This window comes from Schistocerca piceifrons, chromosome 5 (genome assembly GCF_021461385.2).
Source record: "Schistocerca piceifrons isolate TAMUIC-IGC-003096 chromosome 5, iqSchPice1.1, whole genome shotgun sequence".
In the NCBI taxonomy this organism is placed as follows: Eukaryota; Metazoa; Arthropoda; class Insecta; order Orthoptera; family Acrididae; genus Schistocerca; species Schistocerca piceifrons.
In genome coordinates, this window is record NC_060142.1 from 274,806,384 (window position 1) to 274,829,933 (window position 23,550).

The following is a 23,550-nucleotide window of genomic DNA, read 5'->3' on the forward strand; positions in this document are numbered from 1 at the left end:
GTGTGAATCAAAGAAGTCGAGTCATTGTCAAAAAATGGACGAAAAAGAATCTCGTGTGGTGATTAAACATTACTTTATGAAAGGAAAAACGCCTCAGGAGACTAAAGAGAAGCTCGATAAACATTACGGTGACTCTGCACATTCGATTAGAATAGTTTATAAGTGGTTTCAAAATTTTCGAAGTGGCCATATGGGCACAAGTGATGCTGAACGTTCTGGACGCCCTGTGGAGGTTACGACTCCAAAAGTCAATGATAAAATCCATGATGTGGTGATGGATGACAGAAGAGTTAAGGTGCGTGATATTGCTAGTGCTGTGGGCATCTCGCATGAATGAGTACATAATATTTTGCATAAACATATGGACATGAGAAAGCTATCCGCAAGATGGGTTCCGCGATTGCTCACGCTTGACCAAAAACGGAATCGTGTGAAGTGTTGCAAGGATGGTTTGCAGCTTTTCAGAAAGAATCCGCAGGACTTAAAGCATCGTTTCGTCACTATGAATGAAACATGGATACATTACTATACTCCTGAGACCAAAGAACAATGTAAACAATGGGTTACCAAGGGAGAATCTGCACCAAAAAAGGCTAAGACCATTCCTTCGGCCGGAAAGGTTATGGCGACTGTCTTTTGGGATTCGCAAGGGATAATTCTCACCGACTATCTGGAAAAGGGCAAAACTATTACAGGTGCATATTATTCATCGTTGTTGGTCCGTCTGAAAACCGAGCTGCAAGAAAAACGCCGGCGATTGGACCGCAAAAAAGTCCTTTTCAATCACGGCAATGCAGCAGCACACATCTCAGCAGTTGTGGTCGCAGAATTAATGGAAATAGGATTCGAACTCGTTTCACAACCCCCCTATTCTCCAGACTTGGCTCCCTCGGACTACTATTTGTTCCCCAACTTGAAGAAATGGCTGGCAGGACAAACATTTTATTCAAACGAGGAGGTGATTGCAGCAACTAATAGCTATATTGCACAATTTGGACAATTCCTATCATTCGGAAGGGATCAAAAATTAGAACAGCGCTGGACGAAGTGTATAAGCCTAAAAGGAGACTATTTCGAAAAATAAAAAAAGGTTTACCCCAAACACGTAAGTAGCTTTTATTTTTGGACGGTCTTTTCAGACGCCCCTCGTATGTCAGTAATGATACTGTCCACGACTTGGTCGACTTACTCTTATTATGTCGTAGCGAAGAGAAAATTTTAACTAGACTACATACTGGGCACTGTGTTTTTGGCACTCGTCTTCTGTTAGGCGGCGACCCCGCACTATCTTTCCCATTCTTGTCACACCAGCCCTGTAAGAATGTTAATGTCTGTGTATGTGAATTACTTTATTTTTGTTGTTCTGTAACTGTAACACCAAGAAATGTCCAATATCCTTGTAAAAGAGGTGTACAAATGAATAAAAAACTACTACTACCATTATTACTTCTCACTGTAACAATATTACCGACGGTGCGCCAGTTTTCTAACCCAATGTCAGCTTTTTAACCCCTGCGCTCCTCTGTAAGAGCCAATATGGGTTCCGAAAACAACAATCGCGTGGAACCTAGCTCGCTCTGTTCGTCCACGAGACCCAGAGAGCAGCAGATACGGGGACCCAGGTAAACGCCGTTTTCCTTGACTTCTGGAAGGCATTCGATGCGTATGGAACATCAACTATGTGATTGGATTGAGGTGTTTCTAGCGAACAGAATACTCTGAACGGAGAACCATCTTCGATGTAAAAGTAACATCGAGCATGTCCCATGGGAATGTTGTAAGACCACTACTTTTCACAATGTATGTAGATGACCTAGTAGAGAATGCCGAAAGTTCCATGAAGCTTTTCGCGGATGATACTGTCGTATACAGAGAAGTAGCGACGCAAAAATAAATAAATGTAGCAAAATGCAAGAAAACCAGCAGCGGATCGACGCCTGGTGCAGGGAGTGGCAATTGACTCTCAATATAAAAAAACCGTATTGCTGACCAAAAAAAGAACTGTGACCAACTTTTGTTTATGTCGCGCAACTCCTTCTTGAAGTGATTTTTTTCCGCGAGTGTGATAAACATTTTACTTTTTTCCACCTGGCTCGTTTTCGTTTTACAGCCCCTTATATCATAGATGAAGAATTACACCGTCTGAGGGCAGAGACTCGATGAATTGTTGAGATCCTCGGCCTCAGATGGCAAGCAGTAGTAGATCGGGCAGTAGCTGTCCGTTGCGAGATACTCCCTTTGGACAGCACTGGTCATCACAAGACTTCTTGATCTACAAATCTAAACCTTTACCTATATTCCTAATACATAAATGGTTAATTTTAAGCATTTCCATTTCCTAACTGGCGTTAAGTTTTCAACAATATTTTATACACTAGAGTAGCTTCGTTTTAAGTACAGGCACAGTGTGGAATTATTACTTATATTCATCGCTAGGTGGCAGCGTAAATGTGAATGGAAGCAAATAAAAACTAAAAAAATGCAATAAATGTGCTGAGCTCTTTACCTGGCCACGGCGCTGTCAAAGCGGCCCGCCTCCTGTGTGCCAAACAGCCATCTGGACCTACAGAACAAGAGAAAAGTGTTACTTACAAGGCCTTACTGTGTCAAACGTACGTGGTAAGTAACCGCTCCAGAGCTAAAAAGTTCATTTTACTGCACGACCAGCTTCGGCTTTTCTACTGGAGCCATTTTTAGTGGAATCTGAAACTGACATTGTAACTGCAACCAGGCGTTTTACACAATCAATAATTATGGAGCACAACAAATCTAGATTTAGGCTGGTGCCTAGCCATTATCTACATTTGCTTTAATAAAGCCTGAAATAAAAAGACGACTGATTGCTGTGCTCCATTATTATTCATAGTCATAATACATTCTTTGATAGTCATAATACCCTATCCCAGGCTCCGGACATTATGTTTGTGGATCTTCGCAATTGCGGCCCTTAGTGTAGCTAGAATGTTCCTCCATTCGCCTCTACAACGTCTGTATATTTTCTCTGCCGCCTGACGTGCACACTACGACACCAGGTGAATGTTACAGCGGGCAGTGACCATGCCGAGAAAAGCCGAACACCTAACCACCATCGGAGAAGGTGATGGGAAGAATTTATTGGGACTACCACGGCGTGGTGTTAATACGAGACTGCGCCCAAAAATTTAACTTTTTTCCTACTTTTTCGATTTCAACCGAATTTTGAAATAATGTATATCACTTAAAGATATACCAATATCCCAGCTTTGTAGTTCAGACCTTCACTGGCGTTTGAGTTTGGAATTTCTAATACGATTTTTAATGGTACTTTTGAGAAACAACTTTTGGAACAAATGTAGCTGTCAGAAACATCGATACGAGTTTATCCTGGCGGTTGTTCTAGAGTCTGAGGATTAGGCAACCTTTTCGACACCATTTCGTTGGGTTTACGTACCTTCAGCTGCTAGATCAACCGCCAGGCTGATTTCAAAAATGGCTCAGAGCACTATGGGACTTAACATTTGAGGTCATCATTCCCCTAGAACTTAGAACTGCTTAAACCTAACTAACCTAGGGACATCACACACATCCATGCCCGAGGCAGGATTCGAACCTGCGACCGTAGCGGTCGTGCGGTTCCAGACTGAAGCGCTTAGAACCGCTCGGCCACTCCGACCTGCAGGCTGATTTGGTGTCGAAGTTTCTGACAGGTAAATATGTCATGTGCTCGCCAAAGTTGCGTGGGTGGCACCTGGGGTGTTGCCATACGGTGGGTGTGGGGCGGGGGGGGAGGGGAGTCTTAGAGGGACCCTTTGACGTTTTATTCACGCGTGCGTGATAACGCCACAGACGCTAGAAAAACAGTAGGCCTTTGATGCTTCGGATTACATTCAGAATTCGTTGAATGGTTTTGAACAGTCCCTAGTGGTTCCAAACTGAACACGAGAGCAAAAATTGCGGTCGTGCTGCCCTCCAAAGGAGTGCGATCATGTTCAATATGGATGCAGGCCCACAATGTCTTTAGAGAAGGGCTGAAACGTACAAGCGTGTAAGCAGCGTCAGAAGCTGTCAAGAACATCTTTCTGTTACTCATTTCACAGCAAACTGTCGTTTTTAATGACGAAATATGTGAGAATGTACGTCCCAAGGTAAGGGGTGGTCTCAATGAGGTCCTTTAAGCCATCCCCTGAGGCCCTTTCGTGTCAGTTCTGAGCGGGAGTGTTTCTGAAATGTTTCCTTGGTCACTCATAAAATAACGGCGTGATTTTAACGCAGGTTGTACCGGTTCTCACCTCCATCGCTGAGACGTCAAAAGAAAGGGTGGAAATTGGGTAAGAGAGGCTGTTACGATCTTCCAAACTTTCAAACGTAAGCGTTGAAATGGGTGGAAATTAAGGCGTTTCGAAAAAGTGATTCTTCAATACTGTTGCTTAGCGTACTTGATGCATGAATTGTTCAACTAAGTGACTAACAATTTTATTGCACTGTAAATTACATGAACTGTTGTCTGGTGTTTTTCAACGATAGTTATTCTGTAGTAACTATTACCTATACAAACGCCGCACTTTTTTGTTTCAAATTGTACAAATATAGTCATCGCTTTTAAAAATTCACAAGCACAAATTCTGAGCAATCTGTATAGGGCTTGGAGAAATTATTTTATACTTTTTAATCCGCCTCAGAAACATGTTATATTAAAAAGTTTTATTTAAATAACTATTTTCTGCATTTTAGTCTTGTGTGTGTGGAATTTTTCAATCGATTTCAAACATTTTGATGAGATCACAATAAACATGCCGTACATTTCAGTTTCATTTCAGTTTATCTTCACCTGAGTCAATCATTGTTTTGGTTCCTCTTACGTATATCTCGCGGAAAGACTGTGAAGATAAAAATGAGAGAGAACCGAGCTCACACAGAGGCTTATTAACGATCTTTCTTATCGAGAAGCATTGGCGACTGGAGCAAGAAAATGGGCAAATATCAATGGTACACAAAGTACCCTAGGGCACACATCAGACTGTCATCCGGTTCCGAGCTCTGATGGAAGTTTCTGGTCTCGGCAGAAAGTTGGTTTATAATCAGATGCAAAATAAGCGAAAGTGAATTAATATTGCGTTGTCACCCAGTTCTCAGCTTTGTCGAAAGTTTCAAGTGTCTAGCTCATCTGTAAGTCAGTTTAAAATCAGGTGTAAAATTTGTACCGAACAGACATACAAGAAAGCGACCCAATAAAAACGTTTTGCAGTGAACACATAGTGCATAGTGAGGCGATCACACTGTCGTAGAAATTATTCAAAAGCAAAGATCGCTTAAATACTGTTTACTGGGTAACCAGTTTCAACACACTAAAGGTGCCATCATCGGATATGAATACAGATTAACATTTATAAACCATTTGGATATAACGATACATGAGGCAGACCAGCCCATTTTGTGACAATGATTTTATATCAGGTGGTCTGCCTCATGCATCGTTATATCCAAATGGTTTATAAATGTTAATCTACATTCAGATCCGATGATGGCACCTTTAGTGTGTTGAAACCGGTTATCCAGTAAATAGTATTTAAGCGATCTTGGCTTTTGAATTATTTCTACAATAAGAACGTGTTATAGTCTCATGAAATCAGCGGAAGGAATCTCTCGTGAGTTCCAAAGTGCCACCAGGAGTTCAGCTAGCACAATGACTACGCGTAGGGAGTTGAAAATAATGGGGTACAACTTTGCATAAAACACATATTTCTATAGAAAATGCTAAGCGACGCTTGACGTGGTGTAAAGAGAAACGTGACTGGTCAGTGGATGGCTGGATACAATAAAACGAGTCATTTCGAGTGATGAGTCACGCTATGTTCTGTGGCAGTCCAATGGAGGAGTTTGATTTTGGTAAATGCCCGTAGAACGGTACCTGCCATCACTTGTAGTATACGTTAAGTACAGAGGAGGGGGTGTTACGGGAAGGGGGTGTGTTTCGTGGTTAGGGTGTGATACCCTTATTGCGCTTAGCAAAACGCTAAATGTAGGATGTTGTAACGTATTACTATGTTTACTAATTTTCTCATTGAGCCATATACGTTATCTCGCATTTCTAGCTGCGTCTCTCTCACAATTAATGATAAAAATTCAGAAATTCAGGGCCGCCACCAGCCCAAGCCCTTCCTAACCATTTAGAAAAAAACGGAGCTGGAAAATTATTAGTTTAATTACATTAATAATTTAATTACATCTATGCAAATTTCTTTAAGTAGCCAGATAAATAGCACTCCACGTCGTGCATGATGCAACTTGATTAATTCAGGATTGGAAATCGGAGTAAGTGGGTAAGATCAACACCACAGAATTTATCTTTCACGTAGATTATTATTGTATCTAAGTATTTGGTTGCACATCGTAACTACACACAACTGGTGCCTGACTAGAAATATTTAAGCAAGAATTACGTGAGAATGCAACAGAGCACAATTTAACTACAGCAAGAAGAAACACAGAAAACGGGGGTGGGAGACAATTATACTATCATCTCCTTTGCATTAATACCATAAAAATATCTCAGTGAGATTTGCATTACGATTCTACACATGCACTATTCTGGTCAGAGGTTTAACCAATATACGAGGCTGCACGATAATTATTTAACATACTAACTGCGTCTGCTGTTTGTAAACGGCCGAACTAGAGCACGTGGTGCATTCCGAATCAAACTGTTGTGCTGCTTTGTAGAAAGCGCACGAAAGATCAGATATTATTGCAGAAATTATAGCTCATTAAACAATCAAACTGTTAAAATAAAACCTATTGCGGTGCCGTGGTGGACCAGAAGGGTCATTGATTACCACACATGTGGCACAAAATCGACACACAAAGACAAAAGCAACGTCCACAAAATATAAGATTAAAAATTATACTCGCTTCACACGCTTCAGTTAAGTTGAAGTTCTTAAGTATTTCAACACTTAAACATAACGAAGTCCTAACTCAACCTGCTTCCTATCACCTGAAACCCCCTTTAAGAGCTACGATCCGTACTCACCAAGCGTTCACCGAAGAGTGCCCCTTTCTCTTTCGAGATTAACTAGCTCCCCGTGCAGCGGAAGCTACAAGAGGGGTAACCCTCCGTCACCAACCTCACACACAAAAACAGCCTTCGACACAGCCTTCGACTAAGATGGGTAAACCTCTCTGTTCAGGTATTGGAAACCTAAGTTGGTCATCCTGTGCTCTCCTTCGAATCAATAGACCTTATTTGAGTGCTCAGTCTTTTTGGAATAGTTCTTGAATTGAGCTAAAATCAGATAGTAAAATGAATAAGTTGTACCGAATTCGACAAGCGTCTCATGAAACGACTTCACAGAGACGTTTCAATATGTGCACATTTCACAGCACTGTGTACTGCCTACAGTAGAGGAACACTTTGGAGGCGATGCTTGTTTGTTAGATCCTGACAGTGCACCCTGACATAAAGCAGCGTCTGCGAGTCAATCGCTTGTGAGCAATAACATCCCTGAAGAACTGGCCTGCCCAGATTCTCAGCTTAAGTACAGTGGAATTCCTTTGGGATGAAATGGAATATCGAATTGGCTCCAGACCCCAGTGTCAACACGACTATCTCTCTGGTTTAGGCTGTTGAGGAAGAATGGGCTACCAATCCTGCACAGACACTCAGACACCTCATTGAAAATGTCCCCGGCTGAGCTGAAGCTGTCAGAATGGCGAGTTTTGGTTAGATAGTGTCTAGCCATAGTATCTTCTGCTGAGCTAAGGATGTTGAGGGAATTGGCGTCCGCGCTGGTGCCAGGTATAGTACACTACTGGCCATTAAAATTGCTACACCAAAAAGATGACGTGCTACAGACGCGAAATTTAAACGACAGGAAGAAGATGCTATGATATGCAAATGATTAGTTTTTCAGAGCATTCACACAAGGTTGGCACTGGTGGCGACACCTAAAACGTACTGACATCAGGAAAGTTCCCAATGATTTCTCATACACAAACAGCAGTTGACCAGCGTTGCCTGGTGAAACGTTGTTGTGATGCCTCGTGTAAGGAGGAGAAAGGCGTACCATCACGTTTCCGACTTTGATAAAGGTCGGATTGTGGTCTATCGCGATTGCGGTTTATCGTATCGCGACATTGCTGCTCGCGTTGGTCGAGATCCAATGACTGTTAGCAGAATATGGAATCGGTGGGTTCAGGAGGGTAATACGGAACGCCGTACTGGATCCCAACGGCCTAGTAGCACTAGCAGTCGAGATGACAGGCATCTTACCCGTATAGCTGTAACGGATCGTGCAGCCACGTCTCGATCCCTGAGTCAACAGATGGCGACGTTTACAAGACAACAACGATCTGCTCGAACAGTTCGACGACGTTTGCAGCAGCATGGACTATCAGCTAGGAGAACATGGCTGCGGTTACCCTTGACGCTGCATCACAGACAGGGGCGCCTGCGATGGTGTACTCAACGACGAACCTGGGTGCACGAATGGCAAAACGTCATGTTTTCGGATGAATCCAGGTTCTGTTTACAGCATCATGATCGTCGCATCCGTGTTTGGCGACATCGCGGTGAACGCACATTGGAAGCGTGTATTCGTCATCGCCATACTGGCGTATCACCCGGCGTGATGGTATGGGGTGCCATTGGTTACACGTCTCGGTCACCTCTTGTTCGCATTGACGGCACTCTGAACAGTAGACGTTAAATTTCAGATGTGTTACGAGCCGTGGCTCTACCCTTCATTCGATTCCTGCGAAACCCTACATTTCAGCAGGATAATGCACGACCGCATGTTACAGGTCCTGTACGGGCATTTGTGGATACGGAAATGTTCGACTGCTGCCCTGGCCAGCACATTCTCCGATCTCTCGCCGATTGAAAACGTCTGGTCAATGGTGGCCGAGCAACTGGCTCGTCACAATACGCCAGTCAATACTCTTGATGAACTGTGGTATCGTGTTGAAGCTGCATGGGCAGCTGTACTGAACACGCCATCCAAGCTCTGTTTGACTCAATGCCCAGGCGTATCAAGACCGTTATTACGGCCAGAGGTGGTTGTTCTGGGTACTGATTTCTCAGGATCTATGCACCCAAATGGCGTGAAAATGTAATCACATGTCAGTTGTAGTATAATATATTTGTCCAATGAATACCCGTTTATCATCTGCATTTCTTCTTGATGTAGGAATTTTAATGGCCAGTAGTGTATGTGGTATCGCGGTCAGATAGTTTGTGGCTCTTTGATGCGTCCCTGGTAGGCCGGCACGACTGCGCTCAGGGCCACAGCGGCTGGCGCTGCGCAGTGCGGTGACCCGGCGCGGCGTCCCGTGTGTACGGCGACACGGCCGCGGCTGTCGTGAGAGCGCGTGCTGCAGCCTGCGTACTGTTGCCTGTAGCCCGCCTGGCTGCCTCGCCCAGCCGTGGGCGGCGCCAGCCGACCCCGCGACCCGGCCGACGCCCACCTCTGTGCGGCAGGGACCAGCTCGCCGAGACACGAGGCAGCCCGGCCGCCTGCTCCTGCCGGCTCCTCCACTATCAGACCGTCCCTCCGCTGTGGGGTCAAAACTGTGCACTGAGGTGACAGAAGTCACGGGATAGCGATATGCACGTATACAGATGGCGGTAAAATGCAAATGTCGTGTGACCAGGGCCTAACGTCGGGTAGACCGTTCGCCGGGTGCAGGTCTTGCGATTGATGCCCCTTCGGCGACTTGCGCGTCGATGGGGATGAAATGATGATCATTAGGACAACACAACACCCAGTCCCTGAGCGGACAAAATCTCCGACCCAGCCGGGAATCGAACCTGGGCCCTTAGGATTCACATTCTATCGTGCTGACCACTTTTTTTTTTTAAAAGTTTTTTTATTTTTTCGGGAATCACAGTTAAGAATGAACGACGGTACCAACTTGTTTTATCTGTCTTATATATATATACCGGGTGATCAAAAAGTCAGTATCAATTGGAAAACTGAATAAATCACGGAATAATGTAGATAGAGAGGTACAGATTGACACACATGCTTGGAATGACATGGGGTTTTATTAGAACCAAAAAAATACAAAAGTTCAAAAAATGTGCGACAGATGGCGCTTCATATGATCAGAGTAGCAATAATTAGCATAATAAAGTGAGACAAAGCAAGGATTACGTTCTTTACAGGAAATGCTTAATATGTCCACCATCATTCCTCAACAATAGCTGCAGTCGAGGAATAATGTTATTATATAATATATATAATATATATAATATAATATATATATATAATATAATATATAATAATTAGCATAATAAAGTAAGACAAAGCAAGGATTACGTTCTTTACAGGAAATGCTTAATATGTCCACCATCATTCCTCAACAATAGCTGCAGTCGAGGAATAATGTTATGAATAGCACTGTTAAGCATCTCCGGAGTTATGGTGAGGCATTGGCGTCGGATGATGTCTTTCAGCATCCCTAGAGATGTCGGTCGATCACGATACACTTGCGACTTCACGTAACCCCAAAGCCAATTATCGCACAGACTGAGGTTTGGCGACCTGGGAGGCCAAGCATGACGAAAGTGGCGGCTGAGCACAAGATCATCACCAAACGACGCGCGCGAGAGATCTTTCACGCGTCTAGCAATACGGGGTGGAGCGCCAACCTGCATGAACATCGTACGTTCCAGCAGGTGTTTATCAGCCAGGCTGGGGATGATTCGATTCTGTAACATATCGGCGTACCTCTCACCCGTCACGGTAGCAGTTACAAAACCAGAACCACGCATTTCCTCGAAGAAAAAAGGCCCGATAACGGTAGATGTGGTAAATCCAACCCATACCGTGACTTTCTCGTCGTGCAATGGAGTTTCCACGACAGTTCTAGGATTTTCGGTAGCCCAAATTCTGCAGTTGTGGGCGCTGACAGACCCTCGGAGCGTGAAATGAGCTTCGTCGGTCCACAACACGTTACTCAACCAATCGTCATCTTCCGCCATCATTTGAAACGCCCTCACCGCAAATGCCCTCCACTTCACTAAATCGCCAGCTAACAGTTCATGATGCCGATGGATTTTGTACGGATAGCATCGGAGGGTACGCCTCACAGCCAAACAAACAGTAGTGTATGGAATGGAATGCCGGTGCGACGTGCGACTGCACGAGCGCTGACTTCCCCGTCCACAGACGAACCCGCTACAGTTTCCATTTCGTCCTAAATTGTCTCAGCAGCATTACGCCTTGTGCTCGGTCGGCCAATACGGGGCCTATCGTCTAAACAGCCCGTGGCTTCGAACTTCGAAATCATTCTCGCCACAGCTGCAGTTGTCAACGGACCTTTACCCGTTCGAATCCTCTTCCTATGGCGATAGGATCGTAACGCCGAGGCGGCCGCGGAGGCCAAGCGGTTCTAGGCGCTACAGTCCGGAACCGCGCGACTGCTACGGTCGCAGGTTCGAATCCTGCCTCGGGCATGGATGTATGTGATGTCGTTAGGTTAGTTAGGTTTAAGTAGTTCTAAGTTCTAGGGGACTGATGACCTCAGATGTTAAGTCCCATAGTGCTCAGAGCAAACCGTAACGCCGAACTAGCACATTCCCCGTTCTGATAATACAGCTTCACTAAAAGCGCCTTTTCAGGTAACGTCAACATGCTGCGACTGCTGGCGCATCTAATTCTCTCTCTCAGTGCAACTCCTTTTATACACGATTATCATGCGCAGTCACTGACGTTTTGCTATCCAGCGCCATCTGTCGGCAATTTTGTGAACTTTGTTTTTTTTTTTTTTGTTCTAATAAAACCTCATGTCATTCCAAGCATGTGTGTCAATTTTTACCTCTCTATCTACATTATTCATTAATTTATTAAGTTTTAGAATTTATACTGACTTTTTGATCACCCGATGTATTACAGAGAATAATTGTTTTACAAAGTCAGACTTACAACCTTTGCTGACATACATTTTGTACACTACCGCATAAATAATGTCTACAATGTCCAAATGTTGACAAATAGTGACTAATTAGAAAATTAATTAAGTAAGGAAATGAATAAAATTAAAAATGTCCAAATGAAAAAGACATGAAGACGTCGCTGATAGTACAAATTCAAAAGAAACACGCTCCTCTAGCAATGAAATGAAATTCATGTCGGGGGCGACACCTGATCACCACCCGACGTTCGGTAGAGAAATAGAGCCGCCTATCGACCCGCTCTCCGGACGTTGGCCTAAGACTGGGTCGTCTTCTCGAAAATAACTAAGGTTCCGTTAAGTTGATCGATGTCTGTCTCGGCTTACTTCGTCTCTCACATCTCTCACCCGTCACTTCCCATCTGGCCGGCGGGTTGGTAAATGTCCGCGTTAGGTAATTAGCGAAGTCTTGCCTATATTTCTTATGCTGTTGCAGCTTCGCGTGTCCATTCGTGAGAAAATCCCAAAAATCCATTTTGTCCTTTTCCGATTCGTTGTAGACGTAGCCCACAACCATTCCCCGTACCCATGTCACTGCATTGGTTTTATGGAGCGGAAAATAAGATTCTTGGGGAAAAAAAGTGTGTCCGATGAAATTGTGTGAGGGGCGGAGCGTAACAGGAACGCCAATAACTACGTTATACTGAAAGAGCAGTAATGTAGACGCATCAGTTACCAACTAACAACATAACACCCAGTACCTGAGCGGAGAAAATCTCCGACCCAGCCGGGAATCGAACCTGGGCCCTTAGGATTCACATTCTGTCACGCTGACCAATTTTTTTTATTAGTTTGTTCGGTATTATTCGTTGTGTTTGATCTGGGCGGACGTCACAAGACATTCGTTGAAGTTGATCGTTGACTCCTTTACTCAGTTTTTTTATTACACAGTGCGAGTAGCCCTCTGAGTCTGGAGACACGCTGCAGCTCTGTACTTAGTTACCTGAGCTCTAAATCCATGCAGTACGGCTATAGAGATCATTGAACAGTGTCCACTTTGAGCAGAGACTGAACTGGCACCAACGATGAAACATCATTCTCAGAGTTTTTGTTTCCATACGATGTACACTGATGAACCAAAACATTGCGAACGCCATCTGGTGACGTTGCGGGCACGTGACGCAGCAGTTAAAATATGTACACTGAGGTGACAAAAGTCGGAGGGATAGCAATATGCACACACAAGAATGGCGGTAGTATCGCTTACACAAGGTATAAAAGGGCAATGCATTGGCGGCGCTGTCATTTGTACAGATGATTCATGTGAAAAGATGCCCAATATGATTACGACTGCACGACGGGAGTTGACAGATTTTGAACGCCGAATGGTAGTTGCAGCTAGACTCATGGGACATTCCATTTCGGAAATCGTTAGGGAATTCAATAGTCCGAGGTCCACAGTGTCACGGGTGTGCCAAAATACTAAATTTCAGGCATTTCCTCTCACCAAGGAAAAGGCAGTGACCGTCAGCCTTCACTTGAAGACCGAGAACAGCGTTGTTTCTGTCGAGTTGTCAGTGCTAATAGACAAGCAACTCTGTGAGAAATAACCACAGAAACCAATGTGGGACGTACGACGAGAGTATCCTTTAGGACAGAGAGGCGGAATATAGCGTTAATGGGCTATGGCAGCAGAGGACCCGCACCAGGGCCTTTGCTTACAGCACAACTTTGACTACAGCGCTTCTTCTGGGTTCGTGACCATTATAGGTCGGATCCTACACGATTGGAAAACCTTGGCCTGGTCAGATGAGTCCCGATTTCAGTTGGTACAAGCGTATAATACGGTTCAAGTAGTAAGTCAACTGTTTATTTTACAAGTAACCACCATAACTTTTAATACATGTATCCCAGTGTGAAACAAGCCATCATAGGGAGAGCCCGCATGTTGTCAAGAATGTTGCGACTAAGATGCAGAAGTTTCGCTGGGAAGCCCTTCATTTCCCACCGTACAGTCCCGTTTCATCCACCACGCAGTCCCGATTTCCATAGTTTTGGTGCCCTGAAAAGAGACATTCGTAGCCGTCTGTTTGCTTCGGATGAAGAGGTGCACGACTGAGTACAACCATGGTTACGCAGGCAACCGAAAACATTTTTCCATGAAGGCACTGACCAGCTTTTCTCACAGTGTGATACATTTATCAACAGCTACGGCGATTAGTTTTGAAATAATAAACAATAAAAAATAATTTTTCCATTTGTTTCGTTTTCGTTTCACCTCCCCTTAAGTGTAATAAGGATTTATAGTAATCAAAGAAACTGATTTATTTATAACTTCGGATCGCAAAACAATATTGTTAATTTTTTCTTCATTCTCACAAACAAAGTCGTAGTATGTTCATTTTGGTCAACAGCATAAATTTACTCGCTATCGAAGCCCAGATCACAACCCATTTTCTGCAGCTTCACTTAACCCGAAATTTTGATCATCAGTATTCGTCCAGTGGCGTAAGGGTAAGTAGTTATATTGCGTTGCACAGCAGAATTCTTCATTGTATCCCTCATCCTCCAAACTGTACATGGAGTGAAGGCATGTGGCCCTACTGGTAGCAGTTTTCCCAACAGATGTGTATCTTTGAAAAAGTAGGCTGTGTTCCGATTCTTGCGTTCTCCTTCTTATTGATGTTTGTTGCTCTTGCCTCTTAATCTAATTTACTGAATATGAAATCTTTGTACTTGTTTAGTAGCCCTTTACACTTTGATAATCACTGTTGTCAAAACGGCATCCAAGTAACTGTTATCAGTTTCAACAAGGACATGCTCAAGTAGGTCAGGTCTGTTTGTTGCCACTAGATATGATACATTTCCATCTTGACTAGCTTCTGAAAAATTTAGTGTAGGTAATTTTCAGAGAACGCGTTGGTATTTATTAGCGGAATATTTCCTCATGCACACCAGTTAACAGATCAAACTACCCCTATCGACAGTTAGATCGTTAAAGTCTCCTCCAAAGATGGAATACTGGTTGGGAAATTTACATACCACCGAGCCGAGGTTTTCCTTGAAGTTTTTCTTTAAGTCAAGAGGTCTGAGCCGTGGCGGACTGGCGCCAGCACGGGGTATGTTGTTACATCGTTGCGATCGATTTTGGAGGGTATATGAGATCTTTGCATATCGTGTGGCTTTCTTCCGGGTTGGCGGGCTTCAAGAGTCGGACGTTAGCTTTCAAAAGAAAAACATAGAGAGACGTGGGACGTCTCCGGAGAAAGGAGTGTCGACCGGATGTGCCCTATCAGCGTGATATACCGCGCAATTGTATTGGTCGGCAAGTCTGTGTTTTGGGGCAGCTCGGAGATTCGTGATTTCTATCAAGGGAAAGGTCCCTGAAGGAATGTGATTAAGCTGTTTGAGCCGCTGAGTTGTGCCATGTGTAAACATCAAGTAAGTTGACCGTTAGTGTATGTGGCTGAGCGACGCGCTAAGAGGCGTTTCACTCGTTAGATGATTGTGGAACTCACACAGCCGTTAACTGAAAAGTTTGTGGATGAGCTCCATCTGAGCTGGTTTAATGTTGGCTTCGCAGTGAAGTCTCACTTATAGTTGCGTTAAGTGACTGAAAACTTCATCTAACAAGGGGAGGTCGCCAATTGTGAAATTCAGATCCGATTCATACTGCGCATAATAAAAGCTCATGGCCAGAGGTGTAATGTGGCAAAGCACCAAGATGCACTTCTCAGCCGTTCTCGAGAAAATCGACAATTAAAAGAAACCGTTGCGGTGAAATACTCTCTACGATTAGTAATTTTCTACAGCGTGGTGGTGCAGCGGTAAGCGCTCGGGTTCGTAATCCGAAGGTCGCCGGATTGACTCTCGCTCCATGCAACTTTTTTTTTTAGTATTTGTTTTTTGTAATTCATATATATATATATATATATATATATATATATATATATATATATATATATATATATATAATTCCCGGCAATCAGTTGCAACAATTATGCATATAATAAGTTGTTGAAAGTCGTTTGTCGTGGAAAAACTGGCGACTTCGAACATCATTATGTTTTCCGCAAACAAAGTTGTATTTCACAAATGTTATTAATTGTCTTCATAATGTTAACCACGTATAGTTAACGGAAGACGTAGAAACGAATACGTATAGCGTAAGTCAAACGTTCGAATTAGAATAGAGACCCCACGAACACAAACTTGCAGTGGCAGGTATGAAATATAAACTCCGTTACTCGCTCGTTACACTTGAAGGACAGATGTTGAATGGGCCGAAACGAGCAGCCCCATAACAGCGTAGTTGCCTGCTAACTTCGAAAGAAGGTAGATGCGGTCCCTAGCGCAACTTGTAACATCGTCGAAAATCAGTGCGGACGGGACAGCTTTGGTACACCCTGTTAAACAAACGGAAAAATGGAGGCGGTACAATTGGTGATCGATCCGCCTTCACCAACATGCATAAGCAATTCATTAATAGTTTATATATATATATATATATATATATATATATATATATATATATATATATATATATTTGAATTGCAAAAAACTAATAATAAAAAAATATTGAATGGCGCGAGATTCGATCCGGCGACCTTCGGATTACGAACCCCAGCGCTTACCGCTGCGCTATGACGCTGTAGAAAATCATTAATCGTAGAGAGTATTTCACCGCAACGGTTTCTTTTAACTGTCGATTTTCTCGACAACGGCTGAGAAGTGCATCTTGGTGCTTTGCCACATTACACCTCTGGCCATGATCTTTTATTATGCGCAGTATGAATCGAATCTGAATTTCACAATTGGCGGCCTCCCCTTGTAAGTGATATTATTATTATTATTATTATTATTGGTGAACCGTGCTTAAGTGGTTTCAATTTAAAGGGCAATGGTTGCTGTGGACGGAACATTTTGTAGACTGACGCACGTATTTCTGATGCAAGGATTCTGCCCTGTATTTTGTGTGTGTTTCAGAGAGTTGCAATTGTCCTGTGTTTGTCAAAAGCTGCTGTAAGCGCCAACGCGGGGAGTGAGGTGTAACCTGCAGCCTAGGTCCTGCTGTGTTTACGTAACCCTGCCACGGCCGGATTGCTTTGGCCGAAAACGCCAAACAAAGGGAATAGTGTATCTTTTCCTTCCGCCAAGGCGGGTAAAACGCGTGTTGTAATTTGTGATTTTCTGATGTTTAAACAAACAGACCTGCAACTAAGTGTAATCCGGGTTTGTTTCATGGCAATCTTTCTTGCTTCTGTTACATATCTATGTTTTAGTGGATTGTGGTTAACCACGCGAGATTTAAGTGTGGTTTGGGCCGTGTAGTATTTAAATGCAATTAAGTGGCCGGTCCACTCTGACAGGAACTGAACTGTTAGTTGTAAGCTTTTGTTAAGTGTGGCAAAGCCACGGCACTGTGTTTGCTAGTTGTTTCTGAACTGTTTTACATGCATTTTATGGTTATACTTGTTTTGTTTCAATAAGAACTTATACTAGTAACTGCTGCTTGTAGTGAAGATTACGGGGAATGATCTGCAGGAACCTTATGTTAATAAATTAAGTATGTGTAAATCAAATTACGATTATCAAACATGATTCGCCATCCCGTTTCCCGTCCTGATAAGTTGTGGTATGGATTGTGCGAGGTCGTATTAAAGTGGCCACGTACCAAAGTCAGTTGATAGTCGATAGAAAGATCCAGTTATAAGTTTATCAGCACTACATCTAGCCCAAACACTCTCGCAGTGAGCTTCAATTTCTATCTATGTGGATATGAGTTTCTTGTCTCCTGCGACAAATGCAGCATTCTATGCCTGTCTAACAACAATCTTACCCGCCTCCTACCTACAACGTACCACCTCTTAGCCCTTACCAACTCTCATTCCACAACTACTTTCCTATCACTTATTCTACATTCTCATCTGCATCCAAATAGCTCACATAAAAAGTATTACCAGAAGCCCTCAGCACCATCACCCTCAGAGGTTTCAAGACCACACACATCGCCACCGTCTCATCAAATTTCAGATAATCGTTTTTATTTCAAAAAAATGGTTCAAATGGCTCTGAGCACTATGGGACTTCACTTCTAAGGTCATCAGTCCCCTAGAACTTAGAACTACTTAAACCTAACTAACCTAAGAACATCACACACATCCATGCCCGAGGCAGGATTCGAACCTGCGACCGTAGCGGTCGCGCCGTTCCAGACTGAAGCGCCTAGAACCGCTCGGCCACTCCGGCCGGCCGTTTTTATTTCTGTTGATGTATTATTAATTGTTTTATTCAAAGGTTGGAAAGTGGCCACTGACGGACCTCCCGCTACTGGGGAATGTAAACAACAAATTAAAAAAACCTGATCGAAGACACAAAAGGAAGCCACCAGACATCAACGAACAAAGCACGCTCCACGCAGTTGGCACGCTGTGTGGTGGCGTCGTAATGCACGCTAATGTACGACGCGTGGAATGTCTGTCATGCAAATGAAGTCTGATGATGACTGATGCCACTCGAAACGCGTCGCGTGGAATAAATGTCTATACAAACTACGTGGTGGCAGTACCATTCACTGCTTTATAATCCCGTGTCGCAATAAGCGTCGAACCTCGGCCAATAAGGTGTTCAGTAGCATAATGCGGATGAGAAGATGTGCAGTGATGTTCGATAAAAGAACAAACCAAATGGAGCTAGAATTATAATATGCAGCGGAATTTTTTCGATGGTTATGACGCGTAATAAGTATATGAATTATGAAGAACAAACAAAGTTTAGAGGCGACTAATGGAATATATCGTTTTGAAGGTGTATAGTAAAAGGATCACATTTTAAACGAAGTGGAGGCTGTGGATTGTGGAAGGAAGGCAAAGATGTACTTCTATTTATTTATTTAGTTATTCTTTTATTTACATCCAACTAGCTTCTCGCGCTTGGTTTCTTTTAAAACATGCTGACAAATTAATTAACTCGCTACAGTGCTTATTCTCATGACATAGTTAATGCAGTGAGCAACACAAATAAGAAACGGATTGCGCTTCGTTCTTTTAAAGTATTCCGAGTCAACTAAATACCGAAAAAAATAACAGCATGTCGTTTTCGAACATTTTTATACGTCAGATCTCCTCATTCCCATCTCTACCCATAGAAGCAGTAGGGATACTTTAGTCCTAGAGTATTTTTACACAAATAATGAGTCAAATGTATACCAAATGTGGTTGGAATTTCCCGAATATAGCAAGTGATATGTGTGCCAAATTTTGTACAATTTACTGACATTTCACTGTTTTGAACTGACGCCCCCCCCTCCCCCCATTTCTAGGGTGAAACGTCTTCGGGACTGACAATTATGACCCTAGTGATCCCACAAACTATTGATTTTTTGCTAATATAGGTGGTTATCGAATATTTTTTCATGTCATAGCGTTTCACACCTACCCCCACCACTAGCGCTAGTAAAGGTATATTACCACATAGTATTTTTCTTTGTTTTACAAATAATTATACAAATTATACCGGGTTCACAGGAGGAATGGTCGATAATCAGGAATATGATAGGAACGACCATTCGAAGCAAAATATTTAGTAAACGTGGGCTCTAAAATGCGTAACTGCATACCTTAAGAAGATACGTGTTTTACAGTAGCGAAGATGAGCAAGTGGTCATAACTTTTAAGGTATGCGTTTTAAGAGCCATATTTACAAAACATCTTTGTTTCGAATGATCGTTCCAGTCATCTCCCAGAATACTGACCATTCCTCTTGGGACACACAATACCGTAAGTTCGTGATTTTGTTCATGGCTGTAATTTTTTGCGGCAGCTGTGATGTATATTCTTGCAAAATGAAATTACTTGTCAGCTACATTACTGAAATATTTGGCTGGACGTACCCTGTTTCGAGATATTAAGCTGTCATCTTGGAAGTCTTGTAAAATTTTTGGAAAACACGCCAGTATAACATAGCAATAAATGTACTTACAGTACAAGAAGCACGTTACAAAAAACTTCCTCAGTAATGGCTTACAACGTGGAAAAGCAAACGTCAAACCGAGATCGGACTGTTAAGAAGTCCTAAAAACATTGAATAAAAATATTGCTACGTTTGTTTGAAATTAACTGATGCGCGATAGATAAGTCGGAAAATTTACATACTCTTCGTTAATGAACTATAATAACATGACATATTGCAAAATGTATATGGCGTGTGCGGTAACTGCAAAAGCAGACTGTTAACTAAGTGTAAATCAATCACGCTTATGTACATGCCGAACCAGAACTCCACCCACAAACTTTCAGAGGTTGTTCAGGGATACCTTCCGAGTATTTTGGTGTAAGAGAGCAGACCCACGATCTCCGGCGACTCGCACAGACTTTTTGCATTTCACGCGTTGTGTTTCTTGTTTGGATACGAACTTATTCTATTCAATCACGGTACTTGCTGTTGACAACAACAATTGCCATAATTACATTGTTACTCTGTAACGAATCACTCGAAACAGTGGGTCCCTTATGTCAAAACACTCATGTTCTTCAAATGTGAGTTCCTAAGGGACCAAACTGCTTAGGTCATCGGTCCCTAGACTTACACACTACTTAAACTAACTTAAACTCGGTCTGGCACACAGTTTTAATCTGGCAGGAAGTTTCATATCAGCGCTCATTCCGCTGCAGAGTGAAAATCTCATTCTGATTACTTAAACTAAGCTAGGCTAAGAACAACACGCACACGCCCATGCCCGAGGGAGGACTCGAACCTCCTGCGGGAGGGGGCGCGCAGTCCGTGACACGACGCCTCAAACCGCGCGGCCACTCCGTGCGGCCCAAAACACTCATAAGATGTCCCTGAGCAACCTCTGGAAGTTTGTCACTGGAATTCTGGTTCATCTCGTATATAGTCAAGTAGTTGAAACAGTAGCAAGGAGCGTAAAAGCAAATAAAATGTATAACGTAGGCACATAAAAAGGAAGTTAGACACCAGGTAAAAGGGCTGAATCGGCCCTCAAATGTAAATTTTATATTAAAGGGCACTAACAAAGGATGGTATAGAAGGTTACTGATTGAAAAATGATGGTGGCGCCACAGGGCGATGGTGTAGCGGCAAGTCATGATACCGGGTGGTCAAAAAGTCAGTATCAATTTGAAAACTTAATAAACCACGAAATAATGTAGATAGAGAGGTACAAATTGACACACGTGCTTGGAATGACATGGGGTTTTATTAGAACAAAAAAAAACCATATTGCTAGACGCGTGAAAGATCTCTTGCGCGCGTCGTTTGGTGATGATCGTGTGCTCAGCCGCCACTTTCGTCATGCTTGGCCTCCCAGGTCCCCAGACCTCAGTCCGTGCGATTATTGCCTTTGGGGCTACCTGAAGTCGCAAGTGTATCGTGATCGACCGACATCTCTAGGGATACTGAAAGACAACATCCGACGCCAATGCCTCACCATAACTCCGGACAAGCTTTACAGTGCTGTTCACAACATTATTCCTCGACTACAGCTATTGTTGAGGGATGATGGTGGACATATTGAGCATTTCCTGTAAAGAACACATCTTTGCTTTGTCTTACTTTGTTATGCTAATTATTGCTATTTTGATCAGATGAAGCGCCATCTGTCGGACATTTTTTGAACGTTCGTATTTTTTTGGTTCTAATAAAACCCCATGTCATTCCAAGCATGTGTGTCAATTTGTACCTCTCTATCTACATTATTTCGTGATTTATTCAGTTTTCAAATTGATACTGACTTTTTGATCACCCGATACTTTCCACTATCCTGGAGATGAGGCCTGTAGCCGGAAGAAACACCAGTTAAGTCGGCTGCACACAGGCTTCGGTGCCGCAGAATGAAGAAAGCCGACGCGGAAACGCGCGAAGGGCAACAGCTCTTTGTTTACACGCCGTTTTCATATTCGGAAGGCGTGCGTGTGGCTCTTATAAATGTTAATTACAACCTGCAGATACGTGTAAGATGATAAATTGTAACATTCCCTTAATATTAACTTCTTAACAAGCCAGCATGTGAAAGTACAAAGTTTGGTAATTGCTACACTTCCTTGTAATTAACACTGGCTCACCCTAACGACGCTTGCGGTCTCTTTTGCGAGTGTGTGGGTGACTTTTTCGCGACGCGGCTAGCTACTGATCTCGCGATATGGTACACGAACGAAAGCATCTTCACTTGTGAATTATAATCACACACAATTTATGTCTTAAGTAGAACGTGCACCGAATTATGTTCAAATTCACGTTTCTTGATTCCGTACCCGTCGCGGCGCGGCTGATCGTTGCCTCGATATGGCAGGTACTCCCGTACGTAATAATTTATAGACACTTTTACTCACTAAGCGCTGACGGAAAAAATGTGCGATTGTCGTTGTGAAACTTCTACCTCTTTTTCGAAACGCTACGGCTAGCGTTCTGTAACCCACGTGCAGCGCATGTCGAAAGCTCACGCATAGCTATCGCCGCGATCTCGGAACAGGAAGTTAATGATTCTGAAGCGGGCGGCGATACTATAGTATGATTACAAGGTTCATATAAGTACCGTTTATGCGTATTACTTCTTCATTGCAGTTTAATTACACTGTCTGACAAAAAAGTTAAACACCCAGAAGACATATTCGGATTTCGATGTAACTTCGTACACGCACACACCATCGGCGGGTATGTAAATGATAAAGAGTTGCAATTGTCTGCCGGCCGCTGTGGCCATGCGGTTCTAGGCGCTGTAGTCCGGAACCGCGCGACTGCTACGGTCGCAGGTTCGAATCCTGCCTCGGGCATGGATGTGTGAGAGATGTCCTTAGGTTAGTTAGGTTTAAGTAGTTCTAAGTTTTAGGGGACTGATGACCTAAGATGTTAAGTCCCATAGTGCTCAGAGCCATTTGAACCATTTTTTTGCAATTGTCTGTCACTGGTAGAACGACCACCAGAGAGCGTTTGCGTTATTTGTGTTTAGAGTTGTTACCGGGCCTTGTAGAGCAAGTAAGGGGCATTTACAGTTGAGTAACCGCTGTGAAGGACAACACTATTCACGTGACACAGCATTATCAGCGCCTGACAAGGTTTAATAGTTCAAACGGCTCTAAGCACTATGGGACTTAACCTCTGAGGTCATCAGTCCCTTAGACTTAGGAGTAAGTAAACCTAAGTAACCTAAGGACATGTAACCCTGGGTTCTGTGTGGGGCAGCGGAGGGGTGAAGTGGACTGCCGTAGTCGTCGTGGGGTTGTGGACCACTGCAGCTACGGCGGGGACGGAGCCTCTCCGTCGTTTCTAGGTCCCCGGTTACCATACAATACAATACAGTACAATATAAGCTAAGGACATCACACACATCCATGACCGAGGCAGGATTCGGACATGCGACCGTAGCAGCCACATGGTTCCGAACTGAAGCTCCTAGAACCGCTCGGCCACAGCAGCCGGCGACAAGGTTTAAAATGGGTCTTATTGCGTGTCTCCAATTCGCCAGCGGTCGAATCAATTAACACCCAAATTTGTGGGTCATTCGGACGCGACAGAGGTGTGCTGTTGCGCTGCATGGGTACGTGAGGATACGCACTGTCGTTGTCACGGTTCCGGCCGCCCACGTCTGACCACAAGGGATGACTGCCTTATTGTGCACCAAGCACATCGCCACACTCACATCTAGTTTGGCATCCGAGAACA

The 23,550-nt window shown here is 43.5% G+C and overlaps 1 protein-coding gene across 2 annotated transcripts in view; it reads right to left on the reverse strand.

Annotated features, from left to right (window-relative positions):
• Positions 1 to 23,550, reverse strand: part of LOC124798296 — a 346,948-nt gene that overhangs the window by 166,495 nt on the left and 156,903 nt on the right. For both annotated transcript variants that reach the window (XM_047261626.1, XM_047261625.1), the window contains one exon: positions 2,507 to 2,563. The gene's annotated coding sequence lies outside the window, so the exon portion shown is untranslated. The remainder of the gene's footprint in view (positions 1 to 2,506; positions 2,564 to 23,550) is intronic.